The 20,667-nt window shown below is 39.3% G+C and overlaps 1 protein-coding gene across 1 annotated transcript in view; it reads left to right on the plus strand.

Annotated features, from left to right (window-relative positions):
- Positions 1-20,667, plus strand: part of LOC149237832 (signal peptide peptidase 1-like) — a 510,431-nt gene that overhangs the window by 264,971 nt on the left and 224,793 nt on the right. The gene's annotated exons all lie outside the window — the stretch shown is intronic.

A 20,667-nucleotide genomic window follows, 5' to 3' on the forward strand; every position in this document is an offset into this window, starting at 1 on the left:
TAAAAAGCCATTTAGAAACTTTAAGAAACCAGAATCAAAACCCCCTAATGCTATATCCAACGCAGAGTCAGACCCCGAGGACGATGAAGAAGAAGATACAATCTTATCATCTGAAGAAACTGAAGAAGAGGTAGCTGTAGAATGTCATGGGATGTGGGACTTCATTTTACCCAATTTTGATACTGAAAATGAACAGGAAGCTTTTCCAGTAAGTACCAGGAGTAAAGGTACTCCTGAACCTGTTCAAACAACTCAGAAGAAAAGGAACATGGGTACTACTACTAAGGAAAAACTCCCACAAAGAAGTCTACAGTAACACCTACTCAGAATCAACCATCAGCTTCCAATCCACCTTCAACATCTAAAACATTAGTAGTTGCAGACTCTATGGATTACAACATCATTGAAGATATGAAGAAAACAAAAGCAAATATCACTATGTTTGAGCTCAGTAAACTCAAACATCAACAAAAATTGTCACTTAAAGAATTGGACGCAGTACCTTTTTCTCCGCTTCCAAATGCTGTATTGTCCAAAGCTGCTAATGAGGCAGGTAAACCACCACTTGGTAGAGTAGAAGCTATTAATGCTATTCTGATCAGAGATAAATCATTGATTAAGATTAAGATTGATCGGGAGAAGCATATGACTCATACTGTGACAGAGTTTGAACAAGAAAACCAGCCTATAGCATTCAAAGGTCTAATCAATAAATCAGTAGTTGTCTATTTGGATGACATTACTGTCTTCTCTAAGAAAAGATCAAGTCATTTACATGATTTGAAACAAATCTTTGAATGCTGTAAAAGGTATGGCATTTCACTCAATCCTAAGAAATCTTTTTTTGCTCTTAACCAAGGTAAACTCTTGGGATTCATTGTTTCAAAAAATGGTATTTATATTGATCCAGATAGAATCAAAGAGATTTCTGATATTCCATTTCCACATAATAAAAAATCAATGCAATCATTTTTAGGTCAAATTAACTTTGTAAAAAGATTTATTCCAGATTTTTCACAGATTGTTTTACCATTACAAACCATGATTAAGAAAAATTCAGTGTTTAAATGGGGGCCTATAGAAAGAGAGGCATTTGATTCAATCAAGCAGTCAATCATAAATGCTCCTGCTTTAAGCACTCCCAATTTTTCGAATCATTTCATTTTATATACTCTTGCATCTGATTCATCTTACGCAGCAGTGCTGACACAAATCAATGATCAAAACTTGGAAGCACCAATTTCATTTTATAGTTCAAATCTTCAAGGTGCTGAACTTAATTACTCTGAAGTTGAAAAGCAAGCCTTTGCTGTATTCAAAGCCATTAAACACTTTAGGCCCTTTCTTTTAAAAGCTCACACAAAAGTTATAGTTCCTTTTTCAGCAATAAGACAGTTACTAGTTCAAAGGGAATTAGGAGAAAAAAGGGCAAACTAGGTCACAACATTACAAGAATATGATTTGGACATTAGACCAGCAAAGATTGTCAAAGGCCAAGGTTTTTGCAGGTTGTTAGCAGGAGCTTCTAATATTCAGGAACATGAAGGTACAAACAATATCAAAGAAATCAATGAGTTAAGTACCATTAATCCTGAATCCCAATATGCAGATTTGATATTCTATTTGAAAAATGGATATGCTCCTTCTAATCTTTCCTATAAAAATAAACGTGCCATTAGACTAAAAGCAAAAAGTTTCATGATTGTTGATGATGTGTTGATTAAACGGAATTATGATTCAATTTTGTTAAGATGCTTAGAAAAACCTGAAGTGCAAAAGGTCTTGCAGGAATTACATGATGGTCCTGCGGGAGGACATTTTGGAGCTGACACAACAACCCACAAAATTATTCATGTTGGGTATTATTAGCCTACCTTATTTAGAGATACTCATGAATATGTAAGGAAATGTAGAACATGTCAAACTTATAGTGGAAGGCAAAAGAAGCCAGCGTTTCCTTTGCAACCAATGAACATTGAACAACCTTTTGAACCATGGTGATTGGATATCATTGGAGAAATTATTCCACATTCATCTAAAAAGTATAAGTATATCCTTACAGCTACTGATTACTTTACTAAGTGGGTAGAAGCAATTCCTTTGAAGACAACAAACTTTGAGGCGATCATTGAATTCATAGACCAGTTCATCATTACCAGGTTTGGTGTTCCAAACACTCTTATTTTTGATAATGCATCTTATTTATCTGGTAATTCTATACTTGAATTTGCTATCAAAAGAGGATTCAAATTGAAATATTCTGCAAACTACTACCCTCAGGGTAATGGTTTAGCAGAATCTACCAATAAAAATCTTATCAAAATCATTAAGAGAACTATTGATCAGAATCATAAGAATTGGCACAAGTCTTTGATATTTGCACTATGGACAAACCGTATAACACAGAAGGCCTCAATAGGCACTTCTCCATTTAATCTAGTGTATGGAAAGGAGGCTGTCATACTAGCAAACTTAGTACTTCCATCACTAGCCTTAGTGCAATTTATTGAAGAAAATCCCACATCTTCTATTTAATTGAGACATAATCAGATCCTAAAACTAGAGGAAGAAATGGAGAAAGCTCAAATTACACATGAAAAGCATCAACAAATTATTAAATCATCTTTTGATACAACTTCAAGCGGCTCAAAACATTTACAAGTTGGTGATCTTGTTTTGAAATGGGACAAAGCCCACGAGGATAAAGGAAAACACACTAAATTTCAGAAAATGTGGCTCGGACCGTTTCAAATCAGCGAGAGGATAGGCCCATCTACATTCATATTGCAAGATCTATCAGGAAAGAGAGATTCTCTTCCTGTCAATGGGCTTATTCTGAAAAAAATTCTTCAATTGAGGAGGTAACCCCTTCTCCCTTTGTAAATATTCAATTTTCAGCTATATTTGTGTGAATGAATTAGTTTATTTAATATCCTAGGAAATAAAGTTGTGAATAGCCTTCCATTGGTTTTTACTATATTGAAAAAGTTACTCAAAAGAAAATAGTTTTAATATTTACTTTCAATAAATGGAAGCCTTGAAGGAAAAGGAAAATTCTAGGAAATTAGGTATAAGTAAACTCTGAAAACCCTTTTTTATTTTTGTGAAATCTTCTCAAAACTTGAAAATACTGTAAATCATTCAAAAGTTTTAGAAGCCTAAAAAGGTTATCAATAGAAAGCAAAACTAATTTAATCTTAGCATTTTCAACTCTCAAAACTTTCATCCATGTTCTCTTAAGAAGAAAATTATTCATCCCATCCATCAAAGTTTATAATTTCTCAGAGTGTAATTCTAAAATATATTTGATATAAAAGATAAGAGGTCTTATCACAAGCCTGCTTACCATGATCATAGGGGAATAGTTCAACTGACATTACCAACACTGCATATCAAAACAAGGTAATGGTTTATAATTATAAGACAAGGGGTCTCATCACGAGCCAGTTTGTTCAATTAAATTACAACCAGTGAATGGCATTGTCAACAACTGGCCACCAAACCAAGATAATGGCTTTTTATCTTACAAAATAAAGAAATAAGGGAAAAGAAAATGCAATACAAAAAATGTAGAAATATATCTTTTAGATTTATTCTTTTTAATTATACTCTGAAATGGATGGGACAATGAATGATCAAATGGTTAAAAGGTAACCCTGCTGAGACTATAGACGTTTGCTGGCAGTAGCGGCTCTACCTATGACAAAGGAGTCATTATACAAGCTAAGTTGGAGAAGTCTTTTGTTTTATCATTATCAACCAATTAAGGTTTACTTAAAACTTAGAATGTATTTAATTTTGAGATGAGAAAGAAATAGCAAAAATATTTATCATTATATTCAGAATTTATGATTATCTAGTTATATTAGATTTTCTCTATCCACTAAGGTTTTCAGATTAAGAAAGTTAAAGTATTATATTACTTTCTCAGAGATAACTGTTTCTCCCAGTGAATCGCCAATTGTTGTGCTGTACAACAACCCCCCATTTCTAAAAAATCTTTACATAAATTTTTTAATAAGAAATGGGTCCCTTTTTAAATCAACTTAGTTAGATTTGTAAATTAATAAATAAAACTGGTATTAACTTCATAATAAGGAAAATCTTTATTAAAAGGGCTGATATAAATAAATCATTTTATAAAGCCTTTTGATAAAAAAAAAGTGTTCTTTTCAAAAATTATAAAACAATTCTACATTGCGATAAAGCGATCGGAGATCGCATATCGCAATAACAATGGAACAGATATAAAACAAAACCCCATCCAATTCTCCGATCCAAAAAGGAAATCGCAATCGGCAATCAGCGAAATCAAATGCCAAAGGTACACATACAAGGGCTCATCGTATCTTCCGATCTGATATCGCAATTGGTAATCGGAGATATTCGTTGATAAAGGGACATAAGTAAAAGCTTCATCAAATCTCCCGATGCGATAAAGTAAATCGCAAATCGGCAATCGGCAGAGTCATATGACAAAAGAATAAAAGCTTAAGCCAAACCCCGACTGCGATCAATTAATTGGGCATGCATCTCAAAAGGTAAATATACGTTGAAAAATGGTTTGCATGCATAAATACCCCGCTCCATTATATTTTAAATATTATCTTTCAGCAATCGGAAATATTCATTGCAAGTGCTAAAGCCCTTCCCTTTAAAACTCCCGATTGCGATTTGTGATTTATCGCCGATCGCCGATCAATCAAATCTAAAGCACGCTTGAAATAATCATTTGGTATACGATTGACGAGATGGGTATTTATGATATTAATTCACCATGATTGGCGGTTCGAACGGCTATTTAATATTACAGTTAAGGATAGATCCTTTAAAAGATTTCATTCGTGGTAATTCTTAACTGTATTTCATTTATCGTATGTCAATCACTGCAATTCTATTTCATTATCATATTGGCTCGCGGCAGCAGTATTTCTGTGTTACGGTTTGCAACTGTTTGTGCAGAGTCTCTCCGAATCCAAAAATCCAGAGAAAATGGGGAAGAAATCAAAGAAGTCCACAGCAACTCCTGCGGCCAAACAACCAGAACAGAGCAAGAAGGGATTAATCTCAGATACGACATGTCTTGGTCTGGGAAATACTAGCTGGGAAAGCATTTATAATCTGATAGAAGCAGAGGAGCCCGAAGAACTATCAGAGGAAGCCACTGCCGATTCAACCAATAAGTCAGAAGGAACTCTCAAGGAATTGGCTTGTTCTTATCTTCACAGGATAGCGGCGCGAGCCAAAGTTTTGCCATATACTGATGTGGTAAGATGGGTAGTGGAGAAAATCCCTACTTCGGACAGAACATTTTGCACAGCTGATGGGAGGATATTTGGCTCATTCAAGCCTGAAGATCTCAGGCAAATGTACCATCTACCGGAGCCCGAGAAACGCTACAACAAAGCATTCCTGGAAGCATTTGCAAAAGAAAATGACTTGGAGTTAGACCCGATCAAGCAATGGAGGCATTTCCCGGAGAAGCACAAACACGAGGCATCGGGTAAGTACTCTGTCGACTCATTAGCTTCTCCTTACTGCTATGTAGGAGCTATGATGTGTAGATTGTGGGGACAACATGATTCTGCCAAATTTTCTATAGAGATGGTCCCATTGATGGAAGCAACAATTAATGGTTATGTTATGGATTGGGCAAATATTTTGTCTGATAGACTAGCCACAAAGATATTAGAATACAGAAGGAATTCATTTACAACTACCCGGACCATTCCCCCTTTCTACTACAGTGCATATATTATGGACATTATTTGTTTTAATTTTGAATTTCCAATACTTGGATGGAAGTGGACTTCCAAAGATCCCAACCCGATTCATATTTATCACAAGTAGTTGTGGAAGGCACACTATAAAAATCACCTGTACAGAATTTGCAATGGTTTTGTTTCACCTGTATATCATTCTATTTTCAATAAGCCTGCTCCCAAGATATCCCAGGATGCAACAACTGATCTGACAGCAGTAGGCAGCTGGTTCGGAGAAGAGAAATTTACCTATGTAAGGCTTTTTGGCAGTCTCACTAAACCCCATGTTCTCCCTCTGTATGTGCCTGATAAATTGTTAGCATGGGAATTGGCATATCAGATAACTGTTGAAGGGACATCTAGAACCCTTAGAGATTCTAAGAAACAGATGTGGCCTATATTCCCCCTACGATGTGGCATTTTCACTTTACATGACTACAAGCATGCAGAAAAAGAGACAGAAAAGATGCAGATGTTGAATCTTGCCACCATTCCTAACAGACAATATGATCCAAATAAGGTTGCCTATAATGTTCTTGAACAAGCTAAACTTGCCAAGTTCGATCATGAAGCAGATTTTTTTGATGATTTATTTGCTTCAGCCGAAACATTCTTTCAAGTTAAAGCATTGGCTAGGATCAAATATGAAGATGAAGGGTTAAAAACATTTAATAGACTCAGAGCCCAGAGGTTGCAAACTTTGCCTTTGGACCTATTAGCTATAGCCCCTACAGATCAGCCACCAAGCCAAACTAAACAGAAAGTAGTCAACAAGACTCCTGTAGAGGAGAAGATCCCTGAAAAAGAAAAATTGCCAGAGCAGGAACATGGACAACAAAAAAGTGGTGAACTCATTGATTCAAGCCTTTATGTTGATCCTAAACTACTCAAGGAATGGCAACAATTTGATTCTATCATCAACAATACTGAAAGTCAACAAGGATTCAACACTCCTGAGGTGACAACTGGTCAAAAGACAACAACTAATACAATTCTGACTGAAGGAACTAGCGGCCCACCCATGACTCAAAAGGATGTAGAGATAATCCCCGAGAATCCATCCGACGAAATTGTTCTACATGTAGAAGAAATACCACCCTTGGATGTCTTCTACAACTCTAAGCATAGGGCTGTAATCAAGAAGCAAAGGAAAAAGAGAAAACTTGATCAATCTTCTCTTTTACCTTCACAAATGGAGATAACAAATGTGGTATGGAGAGAAGAAGTCAACCCTTCTGAAGATTTCACTAAACTCTCTCAGTATGCTGGAGCATACACAACAACTACTATGGACAAAGCATTGGAGGTAAGCAATTTGCTTAAAGAAAAAGATCAGGTAATTATTTTGTTGGAAACACAGGTACAAGAGAAGCAGCAAAAGATTGAGCAATTGGAACAACAGTTAGCAGCCCAGAGACAGTCAAATGATCAATTGAACGAGCAACTGCTTAAAGAAAAACAAAGGATTGATCAACATGCAATTCAGAAGCAGCAAGAGCTATCTCAAGCATTGAGCAAGCTAAAATCATTAAATGAACAATTGAGCAAATCAAAAGAAGAACAGATCGCTCAACTGTCACTGCAAATAGAAAGATTCAGAGGATATCCCCAAGTTGGAGAATTCAAATCGGAGGCTCTCCAAATTACCAAAACATTGTCTAATCAATTGAGCCTATTATGTCACAATATCTCTCTCGTTCTTCCCTTATGTGAAATTTCCTCATCTATGATTGATAAGTCAGTAGATGCAAGACAGAAATTGGAGCAAGCAGATGAAAGACTAACAGAGTTTCTCTCTTGGCAAGAAACCAAGGAAGGACAAGCTGCAAATCTACCCCAAATTCTCGAATCGCATAAGGAAATCCTATTCCTTGAATGACAATCTCAACTGATGAAAGCAGAAAGGGCAACATCAAGATGCAGATTGGCAACAAGTAATCTGATTGAATTGATTAATGACACTCTTTATTTGTCAAATTTAATTACAGAATGTTCTCCAGGGAAACTTCCATCAGTGAAAGCATTGGAACAGACATGGAAACAGGAGTTGGAAAAGAGGGAAAGATTAATCGCAGGCATTCAAACTTTGACATGGGATACCTTTTGGTTCTTCCTTGTTAAACCACACAGTCAGCAAACAACGATGAAATGCCTCACCGATGCAATTGGTTGTATGATTCCTGAAATTACTGATGCCACATACACTGCCCAGTTACATTCGTGAATGAGTCATCTACCAAAATTGCAACCAATGCTTGCCATTTGCCAGCGCAGGACACAAGATAGTCAGCGAAAACAGTGAACCACTCTGACCGACTACAGCATGCCTATTTTGAGAAGATTATCATAATTTCTGTGATTTGGTTAATATCAGCAGATAGCATTTTTATTTCATTGTTTGTTAGTTTAGATAGTATTTATAGAATCTTTCATGTTTTTAGAAAGGGTCCTGAAATTTTTGTATTAAGACTTGGATTGGAAGTTGCACTATTGTACTTCCGATATATTTATTTTTATAAAAACTGGACTTCAATTCTGATTTTGATGAAAAATACTTTTATGTGATATGCACTATTGCTTCTTATGAAAGTGTTTCCAAGTTGAAAGGCGGGATTTGAATGCAATTCATATCGGAGGAGATTCAAACACATATGGTACTATTATCTATGTTCTTGCTTCATGCTTTTATGTGAATCAACATTTATTCTTTTTTGCTATTATTGATGTATGTATATGCTTTTACAACAATTCTTTTACTTATCACTATTGAATGTTTAAGAATTGTTATTTTTCATATGTATGTGTATCAATAATATATAAAGAATAGTGTAATAACGTTTTAATCATTACTTTGCTCAACTACTTGAACAAAGTAATTATCATATGAATGTTCTTGTTTATAAGTAGAGTCATCTATATGTCTACTTGTCAATAAGAACCATCAGAAGTTGTACTAAGAAAAACACTTCCCGGGATAGATTAGTTATTTATATTATTGCATTTTAAAATAAATCATCTATCATTACCATTAGATATTAGAAAATTGATCACTTATCCATCCCATTTATAAATCATTGGGAAACTGGTCCCATTATATCCAGTCGAAGCCACCACACCAAACGGAAAAATAGCTGCTTTTAAGGTCCGAATCGGGTGGTTTTCCCCGATGTTGATGCAACGATTTTCGAGGCATCAATGGATTCCTAAGTCTAAACTTAGGAAAATTAAAGTATTAATGGGTATTAATCAAAATATGGGCGAGAATGTTCTAGAAAGTGGATCAAGTCAAGTTTTAATCTTAGCCGTTGATTAGAGACTTAATCTCGGCTGTTGAAGTCTCAATGAGAAAAGTATAAGGAGGCTTGGCGTTAATTTAGAAACACATAGAGAGAACGAATTGATATAGAGTTCGAAATTTCTGGGGCTAGGAGGCTGAGAAATTTGAATTAAGTGATCATTCTGCAGCAGAGAGGCAGAGAGCCATTAGTAGAGGCAATGTAGCATCTAGAGGGACAGACGCTGGGCCAGTTTGGGCCCACGCAGGCCTGACGTCGAACCAGGGAAAGCTAGCACAGAGGAGAATCTACCTTCACGCAGAAATCCAGAACTACCGGAACAACTGAGAGAGGTTGACACAGAAGCTCTAGGAGGCAAAAGAGATAGTGCAAAGCTGACGTAGAGCCTGTAAGGCTGATGTAGGGCCTATGTAGGGCTAGCGCAGAGATAGTTGGGGTTAGCCAGTGCTACTGCCGAATTAGTCGGAAACTGCCGGGTGAAGTGTGATAATCTCACTCAGTTTTCCGCCATTATATTTTTCTTTGTAACTGGATTGCTGGGAGGGCATCTAGCATTGTATTCAGAACTACTGCTTAATAATATATGACCCTTAGCACTGCTGCACCGGTTTTCCCGCATTGGGTTTTTCTGGAGACTTTTTTGTCCAAAAATAACGGTGTGCTATGTATCTTGTTTTTTGCTCAGTTTCTTGTTTCATGTAATCAAATTAAATTGGTGTAGGCTGTAGAAGTAATTTACTTCAGTGTTTTTCCGAAAATAACTTGATAATGTATATTAAAATCAAGTAGGAGAAGTAAATTCAGTTTTGCTACAGTAGGGGTTCCTTGAGTGTAGGAATTTTCACATGGTATCAGAGCATTGATTTTGACACAGGAAGAGTAGATCCAATGCTAAGCAGGGAGACCAATAGCTGCATTTGGTAGCAATTCAAATCCCCTTGAAGGGTTTGCATTGTCCTTGCTGGGAAAGCAGAGATTCCGAGGAAATCTCTCTCTGAGAGAGTCAACAGAGAGGTACGATTTCCGGTTCGTGAGCTTGTAGACGCAGAGGGAGTGACACAGAGCCTCAGTGCAATGCTTGAAGGGCACAGTTTCTGCTGGGGCAGAAATCCGTCGGAAAAGAGCGAAGACACATAGAAGGGGAATTTTCTCCTTAGAGGACTTTTCTCGCCAAAAGTTTGAATTTTTCACTTGCAGGGCTGCAAACTAGTGCTGCGCAGTGACTAGAGGAGTCAATTCGACAGTTTGGGTGAGATAGCATCACATGGGATCAGAGATCAGGACAGGTTGGAAGGAGCTTCCAACTATGTCATATGGAAGACCAAAATCTTAGCTGTTCTGGAGGAGTATGATCTCGAAGCTTATGTCAAGAGTGTTGTGGCTGTTCTCGTGGACAATGATAAGAAGAAGAAGTACAAGGCCGAGCAAGGATAGTCAAAGAGGTTCATACTCGATGGAGTTCGAGATCATGTGGTCTCACACTTACAGGGCAAAGATACAGCTCGAGAAATGTGGGAAGCTTTGTCTTCACTGTATGAAGGTTCTTCTGAACAGCGGAAGATGTACTTAGAACAAAAGTTGCAGTGGACATTGATGCAGAAGGGAGAAGGGGTTAACTCCTATATTCAACGTTTTCAGGACACCAAAGACCATCTTGCTGCAGTGGGGTCTACTCCTCAATCTACCGTGATGGTAAGGACAACCCTGAATGGAGTCTCGGATGTTGAAAATGCAACAAGATGATGGAGCTTAGTGGAAAGGAGTCGCCTTCACTAAGTGGGCCCGCAGAGTATTTTTTGGCGCAAAGTCTATTTTTAGACGTATGGATCATGGTCTATGAGTTGCAGTATGTTATTTGTGGATGATTGGTCATGTTGGTAAAAATAGATGGACTTCTGTTTTTAGACATATGGGCAGGTTTCTATTTTTAGACTGCCAGGCTAAAAATAGAACAGTCGAATATTATTGTCTCATAATAATATTTGGACTATAAACATTATCTTATCCTCTTGGAGCACTTCAGTTTGAGCTACAGATGTGGCACATGCAGCTGTCAGAAGGAAATACGCTTTTCTTATGGGTCAGTTGAGCTATTGCATGCAGGACTTCAGTTAGAACTCATGTGGTTGAGTTTGGTGGAGTTGATTGTGGAGTTGATGGAGTTGTGTTCAGTTTGACTTGGTTGAACTAGTTGTATTCAGTCTAACTAAAGAATACTCTAGTGATGAGTTGTGTGAATTAAACATTAATTAATTCACTAATTATTAACTCATAAAGCAACTGAATAATACATCAGTTAACTCAGTGCATGTACAGTTCAGTGGAGACAGGTGTTAGAGGTTGAGATTGCTATCAGTTGTGACTATAGTTGTGCATGAGATCTTGCACAATCAATGGGATTGAGTTATGCCAATGAGGACTGCGCAGTGTGGGTATATACCAAGGCAATTGTAGCTTGTGCTCATGTGATTTTCACTTTGGATTGTGCAGTGGAGGCAGGCAAAGCAGCGGAGGAGATTTGAACCTGTGACTTGTTCGGATTTGAGCTAGTTTTGTGTGTAACAGGTGGAGATAGTACTGAGTACTTGTGAGGAGTATTGTACTATGTACTGTTACATGTTCTCAATCATTATAATATACAGATAGTGTGGGGTTTTCAACTGTATGCTTTCCCCGGGTTAACATACTGTGTTAATGTGTGCATGCGATTGATGTTTCATTGATTTTAATGCTGCTAAATTGATTGTTAATGTAGAGGAGGTTATGTATTATGGATGTATTCCGCAATAGTGTATAATCAGGATAATCTCTCTGAATAAGTGTTTATTATTCAAAATTTCTACATGGTATCGGCGCTGTTGATCATCAGATCTACTATTCAGAAAGTGTTTACATTTTATTTCTTCAGGTAGAGTCTGTAATCGGGCCAGGTAGCCTCTGGATTCATCCTTCCTTTGGAAGGTGAGATATCTGGTAAAAGCCCATACAGTCAATCTGTGTACGAGAAATACTTTGTTTTCACGAATTTTAGATCAGAGGCGGTTGAGTTGTTGAGCTAGTGCAATTCGAATTTGCAGCAATGTTTTCTTGGTACCAACGTGGCAATGTCTTTCAACGGATTGCGATTGGAGTATGCTCTTGAGGGCAGCTCAAACTACATTGCATGGAAGGACAGGATGGAGGCGGTGTTGGATGATAATGGGCTGAAGGGGTTCATAGAGGCTGATGTCCCAAAGCTTACTGATATTGCGCAAGTTGATGCTTGGCAAAAGAAGACAGCAAAGTGTCGAAGGATTCTGTTGGAGGGCATGAAGGATCACATTGTGTCCAGCCTGCATGGTAAGACTTCTCCATACTTGATGTGGAAAGCGTTGACAGATCTATTCCAAAGCAAGAGCGATCAGAGGAAGTTGGCGCTCAAGGATAAACTCAGAAACATTAAGTGTGAGAATGGAGACAATATGCCCAGGTATCTCACAAAGTTCACCCAGTGCCGGGATGAGCTGGGAAGTGTGGGGGTGACTATCGATGATGAGGACTTGGTGAGCTTGGCTCTCCTTGGTCTTCCAAAGAGTTGGCATTCCTATCAGGACTCTGTGAATGGTCGGGAGAAATTGCCAGGACGGGAGAGACTTTGGTCGGATCTTGTGCAAGAGGAGATTAGACGGAGCACCAGAGACAGTTCTTCATCCATGCATGATGAGGAGAACCGTGCCTTAGCGAGTAAGGTGAAGAAGGGGAAGGTGAAGGGTTCTCTTTCCGAATCCAGTTCTTCCAATAATGGGAAGAAAGTTGACAAGTCGAAGGTGAGATGCTTTCATTGTCATGAGTTGGGCCATTATGCTACTAATTTCCCAAAGAAGAAATCCAAGAAGGGATCCGGGGAAGGATCTGAAGGTGAGGCACTTGCTTCACAGTTTGAGTTGGATTTCACACTCTTTGCATGCATGGTTTCATCCATGGTGGGAAGTGGTTGGTTTCTTGACAGTGGAGCTTCTTTCCATATGACCAGTGACAAAAGTTTGTTCAGTACTTTGGAGGAGAAAGATCTCCAGATACTCATAGCGATGGGTAATGATGAGAAGTATAGTGTCTCAGGTGTAGGCACGGTTATTTTTCAGAGGGAGCATGGAGCTCGCCTTACCTTGACCAATGTCAAGTATGTACCAGGACTGGAGAGAAACTTGGTGTCGATCGCGATGCTGGAAGACAGACGTTGTGATGTAGTCTTCAGTAAGGGAAAGGTTTTCCTTAGACACATCATCACTAGACAGGTGAAGTAGATTGGTTCACAGGTCAAGAACCTATATGCTCTTGAGGTTCAAGATGCATGCAAAGCCTTGAGCAGCGAGGCAACTGATGGAGACTTGGTGGTTGAGAGGGAGCGTATATTACCTCTCAACATGCAGAGCTAGAAGAAGTCTCAGATGATTGTGGAGGAGCCACGATTGGTGCAGCAGCTTTAGGAGGTTGTGGAGCAGCCACAACAAGGGAAGCTGAGAGGAGATTGAGTAGAGACATCTACTCATGCAGAGACCTCCAGTAGGGGGAAACTTCGAGCCAGGTGGGCTGAGGAATCGCATGCAGCCATACCTCCGGGTAGGAGGTGGGGTGATGTGGATTGATCGTCCCAAGGAGGAGGGGCAAGATCCTTGAGGTACCCAACCTCTTGGATGAGACCTTGCTATGGGAGCCCCGATGTGGAGTAGAAGGAACTCACTGATTGGGTAGAGATAGATGCGAATGGAGCGGCAGAGAGAGCGACAGTGCAGGGAATCCCAGGAAAGCGCATAGCTAGCAGGCTGCAACAATGCAAGAGGCACAAGTGTTTTGCACAGTGCTAGGTGGCACAGAGAGGTGTGCAATGGTGCGAGATGCATGGAGATGTTGCAGTAGCGCAGATGTCAGAGAGGGAGCACTTGTTAGCAGCAGGTAGAGCTTCAGCATCAGAGTATGTTCCTAGCCCAACAGAGTGGTCAGTTGGGAGTGTTTTTGTTCCAAGTGTTGTTGGAGCAAGTGGACCGGGCAAATGTGTTGCATGCAGAACATTCCAGAGTTGCACGATAGGGGTTGCTGATAATCCATATCTTGTTGAGAGGGAGTGTTGAAAATGCAACAAGATGATGGAGCTTAGTGGAAAGGAGTCGCCTTCACTAAGTGGGCCCGCAGGGTATTTTTTGGTGCAAAGTCTATTTTTAGACATATGGATCATGGTCTATGAGTTGCAGTGTGTTATTTATGGATGATTGGTCATGTTGGTAAAAATAGATGGACTTCTATTTTTAGACATATGGGCAGGTTTCTATTTTTAGACTGCCAGGCTAAAAATAGAACAGTCGAATATTATTGTCTCATAATAATATTTGGACTATAAACATTATCTTATCCTCTTGGAGCACTTCAGTTTGAGCTACAGATGTGGCACATGCAGCTGTCAGAAGGAAATACGCTTTTCTTGTGGGTCAGTTGAGCTATTGCATGCAGGACTTCAGTTAGAACTCATGTGGTTGAGTTTGGTGGAGTTGATTGTGGAGTTGATGGAGTTGTGTTCAGTTTGACTTGGTTGAACTAGTTGTATTCAGTCTAACTAAAGAATACTCTAGTGATGAGTTGTGTGAATTAAATATTAATTAATTCACTAATTATTAACTCATAAAGCAACTGAAGAATACATCAGTTAACTCAGTGCATGTACAGTTCAGTGGAGACAGGTGTTAGAGGTTGAGATTGCTATCAGTTGTGACTATAGTTGTGCATGAGATCTTGCACAATCAATGGGATTGAGTTATGCCAATGAGGACTGCGCAGTGTGGGCATATACCAAGGCAATTGTAGCTTGTGCTCACGTGATTTTCACTTTGGATTGTGCAGTGGAGGCAAGCAAAGCAGCAGAGGAGATTTGAACCTGTGACTTGTTCGGATCTGAGCTAGTTTTGTGTGTAACAGGTGGAGATGGTACTGAGTACTTGTGAGGAGTATTGTACTATGTATTGTTACATGTTCTCAATCATTATAATATACAAATATTGTGGGGTTTTCAGCTGTATGCTTTCCTCGGGTTACATACTATGTTAATGTGTGCATGCGATTGATGTTTCATTGATTTTAATGCTGCTAAATTGATGATCAACGTAGAGGAGGTTATGTATTATGCATGTATTCCGCAATAGTGTATAATCGGGATAATCTCTGTGAATAAGTGTTTATTATTCAAAATTTCTACATCGGATGAATGACAAGTCTTTGTCCAAAGTATATTAGGCAGGGAAAGACTACCTTCATGGGAGGAGACGTGGGCAACTCTTCAATAGGAAGAATTAAGGAGGGATTTGGTTAAGGTCAACCTCAATGGCAGTAGTGGGAGTGGCACGAAGACCAAGGAGGAGGAGGAGAAAAAAGCTCTAGCATCAAAGGGACAATAGAAGCAGAAGCAGAAGAAGGATATTTCGAAGGTGAAATGTTTGAGATGTGGCAAGATGGGCCACTTTGCATCCTAGTGTCCTTTGAAGCAAAAGGATAAGGATAAGAAACATGATCCTAAGGTTGCTCTAACAAAAATTGACGAAGATGAGTTTGTCATGAGTGCCCACACATATCCAGGAGTGAAATGGGGCGATATAGAACTGTAGCTGGGAGGACTACATGTGGGCAAGATCCTTGAGGAACCCACCTCTTGGATCAATTCGTTGCTATGGGAGCTCGAGATTCAGCCGTAGAGAGATGGATTTAGTGTTAGATGATGATTCGTTGCTATGGGAGCCCGAGATTCAGCAGTAGTGAGATGGACTTAGTGTTAGATGATGCAGTGGGTTGGTTGGAGAGACAGATGCAGTAGCCTAAGACAAGAGACTGATCAACATAGAGCAAGGTTGGTAGCAGTGTAAATGGCACAGTGCAGAAGTCAGCAACAACACAAAAGATTCAGAGGGTCAGAGACTAGTAGCAGTCAAATTCCAACATTCACATGGTATTATGCTGAACATAGGTAGTTTAGAAATTTCAGATGCTTTTCCGTTGCTGAGCAGCAGCAATTGGAAAATGACGCAGTGCAAAGCTAGCAGTGGTAGTGTTAGCAGCAGATGCAGAGGGAGCTGTAGTATAGATGCAACAGTGGCAGTGGCAGTGTCATGGGCAGCAGTATAGTAACAACATCAACACAATGTTGGTGGTTGCAACAGTGTGGAAAGGAGATGTTTTAGAGACAAAGCAGCGTGCAGTTGGACATTGTTGCTAGAGCACATTCCTCGCTAAGAGGGAGTGTTAGTTTTTGGTAGCATCGGATGTGCTCTAGCCATGAAAATTGGTGGAGAGGCTAAGGCACATGAGTTATAAAGAACCCAAAAATCGTTTGGTGAAATTCCACCGGGATTGTATTTTATTAAAATAATCAATATTTTTAATGGGGTTCCTAAGTCTAAATTTAGGAAAATTAAAGTATTAATGGGTATTAATCAAAATATGGGCGAGAATGTTCTAGAAAGTGGATCAAGTCAACTTTTAATCTTAGCCGTTGATTAGAGACTTAATCTCGGTTGTTGAAGTCTCAATAAGAAAGGTATAAGAAGGAGGCTTGGGGTTCATTTAGAAACACATAGAGAGAATGAATTGATCTAGAGTTCGAAATTTTTGGGGCTAGGAAGCTGAGAAATTCGAACAAAGTGATCATTCTGCAGTAGAGGGGCAAGGATAGTTCGGGAATACTGAGCAGAGAGGCGGAGAGCCACTAGTGGAGGCAGTGCAACATCTAGAGGGATTAACGCTGGGTTAGTCTGGGCCCACACAGGCTTGACGCTGAACCAGGGAAAGCCAACGCAGAGGAGAAGCTGGCTCCACGCAGAAATTCAGCACTGTTGGAACAACAGGGAGAGGTTGACGCAGAAGCTCCAGGAGGCAAAAGAGACAGTGTAACGTTGACACAAAAGCTCCAGGAGGCAAAAGAGACAGTGTAGAGCTGACGCAAAGGCTGTAAGGCTGATGCAAGGCCTACGCAGGGCCAACGCAAAGATAGCTGGGGTTAGCCAGTTCTACTACTGGATCAACCGGAAACTGCTGGGTGAAGTGAGGTAATCTCACTAAGTTTTCCGCCATTATATTTTTCGCTGTAACTAGATTTCCAGGAGGGCATCCAACATTGTATTCAGAACTACTGCTTAATAATATAAAACCCTAAGAGTTGTTGCACCGGTTTTCCCTTATTGGGTTTTTTCGGGAACTATTTTTTCTAAAAGTAACAGTGTCCTATGTATCTTGTTCTTTGCTCAGTTTCTTGTTTCATGTAATTAAATTAAATTGGCGTAGGCTGCAGAAGTAATTTACTTCAGTATTTTCCAGAAAATATCTTGATAATGTATATTAAAATCAAGTAGGAGAAGTAAATTCGGTTTTGTTGCAGTAGGGGTTCCTTGAGTGTAGGAATTTTGATAAGGACATTGCCAATCCGAAGGGAGATTGTGATTGGTCTTCTAGAGTTCAACATGGAGTAGTAGGGCATGTGTAAGGTTGTGCACATGGAAAGAATTCCAAGGCTGCTTTTCCATGCAACAAGAGTAGATCCGAACGGATCTTGGATCTCTTTCACTCAGATGTATGTGGGTCAATGTCAGTGGCATCAATACAGGGAGCACAATATTGTCATATTCATTGATGACTCTTCCAAGAAAATTTGGATCTTCTTCATGAAGACCAAGGATGAGGCCTTTAGTCGATTTTAGGAGTTCAAGGCTCATATGGAGAATGAGGTAGGTAAGATGATCAAGGTCTTGAGGTAAGATAATAGGGGAGAGTACACCTCCAATGAATTTAAGGATTTCTGCAAGGAGGTAGGGAGCAAGAGGGAGATGATAGTCTTGTACAACCCTCAACAAAATGGGATTGCAGAGAGAAAGAATCGGTCCATCATTGATTCTGCCAGGGATATGATACATGACTAGTAGTTGCCTATGTTTCTTTGGGTAGAAGCATGTAACATGATAGTATATGTGCAAAATAGGAGTCCTCATAGGATATGGGGGGATAAGACTCTTGAGGAAGCATTTATAAGGGTAAAGACAGAGATAGGTCACTTGAGGATCTTTGGTTGTCTATTATACATCCATGTTCCTATGGAAAAGAGGACGAAGTTGGAGCCTTTATGGCAAAAAGGCATATTTGTCCATGTTGCAAACATCGACATCAATATAAAATCGGCAGGGTCTAGAAAACCAAAAAATTGTAAAAATTGAGAAAATGTCAGTAAAAATCACCCCACATCAACAAAATTAAGATACCACCAAAATATCGTTGAAAATAAACAAACATCGGCTCAGACAAAAAATTGTGAGTTTGCGATTTTTTTACGATGAAAATAGGGATGTTTGCAACATTGATATTTGTTGGGTATAGTGGGACCTCAAAAGGTTATAGGATATACATACCAACATAGAGCAAGATAATTGGAGCTAGGATATTAGGTTTGATGGGACTTGGCATCTAGGAAGTCTCGTGAGTTTCCGCTAATAGTGACGGAGGATGAGGAGCAAGAGGCTTATAAGGGAGAGAAACATGTAGAGATTTCCAATTCAAGGAGTCAACCTTCTTGTCGGGAGGAGTCAGTAGCTCCTTCTAGTTATGTTTGAAGGCCTAGGTGGTTTGAGTGGACATTAAAGGATGCTTAGGAGCATGTTGAGGCTCCCAGGAGCACATTTAGGGAGAGTAGGCCTCTGAAAAAGTTTTTGAACTACATGGTGCTAGGATCATCCACTTTTCGCTCCAGTCAAATTTCTCTCTCCCATCTGACATTCCTTATTGAAGGAAGATGGGTCATCCATCAGTAGGTGCTTTAGCCATTTTGTAATCATGTGCTTTCACTTAATATTTGTAATATTCCTAATTAGCCATGGCTAATTGGAATATTAGATTTTGTTCAATTTTTGTCTTCTATAGTTATTTGTAAATAAAAAGTGAGGAAGGGGGACATAACTCACTTTAGAATAAAAAGTCACTTCCTAGGTAGCACAACGTTGTGACTTAAAGGGGAGCCAAGGGGTCCAAAGGGGGACGTAGAAATGGAGCCCACACAGACACATGGAGAGACTGTGCAGAAGGGAAGAACACATGGCAAGAGTAGAAGCACGTAGGAGGAGGTGAGCCTAGGGATTGTGAGAGGCAGAGGCTATAAAATAGAGAGGAGCCCCCTCATTTTGGATCATTCAGTTATGTGCATTTTGAGCTAGTTGTTTCAACTTCTGAGCACGCTGGTTATTTAGCTGGTCTGCAACACTGTTTAGTGCATTGAGTGTCTCCGTTCGGAGATCTCACCCTTAGCCCCGGGGGACTTCGAGTGCCTGATCGGGCAAGGTATTTCCATCGGTATTTCAGCAGTAGTTTTATCAGTATTTCAGCAGCGGTTTCATCAGCATTTTGGAGGATTGCGCAGCACTTGGAGAGGGACGCAGTTCTTTTTGGTTGTAGTGCTGGATTGGGGTTTTGCAGGTGGAGTTATGCTAGGAGATTGAGCAGGGGTCCAACTCTTGTCTCATTGGAGGATTTTGGGCAGGGTTTTAGGTAGAGTTTAGAGGGTTTTCTTTAGTGGCAGCGCAGGGCATTGAGGAACTGCGCAGAACCCCAAGAGGGTGTTTTTCATGGGTCAACCATTTCAGGAGAGATTTCTGGGTTTTTCTGGGTTTCTTGAGTAGAGCCCGAATCCATAGTTTCAGCTTTTTCTGAGGAGGGGAGCAGCCCCAAATCATCATTTGTTTTCTAGCAGCAGCAACATCCATGCAAAGAGGCCATTCTTGTCATTCTGAGAGTATTTCTTCACTTGCCTTATGCAAGTCGAGGTGCCATCTGTTTGATCACCTCTTGTACTCATTTTATTGCTCATTATAATAAAATGGCTTAGCATCTTCTTGCTGCATTTCTTGTGTATCCGCTTATATTTCCGGTTTACATTATTATATGTTGTTCCACTGTTATTTTATTATTTCTGGGTTGTTATATCATATGCATATATTTGGTTGGAGTTTCGCTGGGGTTTGAAGAATATTCTGGGTTAGGAATATTACAATATTTTGGGCATACTAATATGAATCAAGAGGTGATTTGGATGATTGACCGATCTTGACTGTATTCTTATTCCCTTACTTGACTTGGGAGGCTGGTATTTGACTCTAGTCCAGTGGGACCTCCTTTGAGGCCTTCAGGTTTTAGGAAGGACACTATTTTAGGAAGGACACAAATACATTTGGTCTATTAGGACCTCCAAGAAGAAGACATATTGGCATCCATTGTTCTTCATGATTGTTGTCAAATTGTGAACTGTATTAGGCTCCCAGGAAGAGGAAATATCTTTTATTACAAACAGCTGAGTTTTAATAAGACTCATGATAGTTCATCATCATGGACTAGAAAAGGTATAACATATCACACTAGCTGTAATATGGCATATCACTGCCAGTATCATAATTTGATGACAAAATGTTGTACAACGGTGCATGGATAATAAATAAATTGTGCTATTGATTATGTATATGATCAAAGAGGGAGATAGACATGATCCTGATATGTCCTGAGTACAATGTTGATGTATACATTAGTTATTTTTTATATGGATACAGAGAACGCAAATACTC

This window comes from Pinus tabuliformis, chromosome 8 (genome assembly GCF_031772625.1).
Source record: "Pinus tabuliformis cultivar Carrire ecotype Pingquan chromosome 8, CPIR1, whole genome shotgun sequence".
Classification (NCBI taxonomy): Eukaryota; Viridiplantae; Streptophyta; class Pinopsida; order Pinales; family Pinaceae; genus Pinus; species Pinus tabuliformis.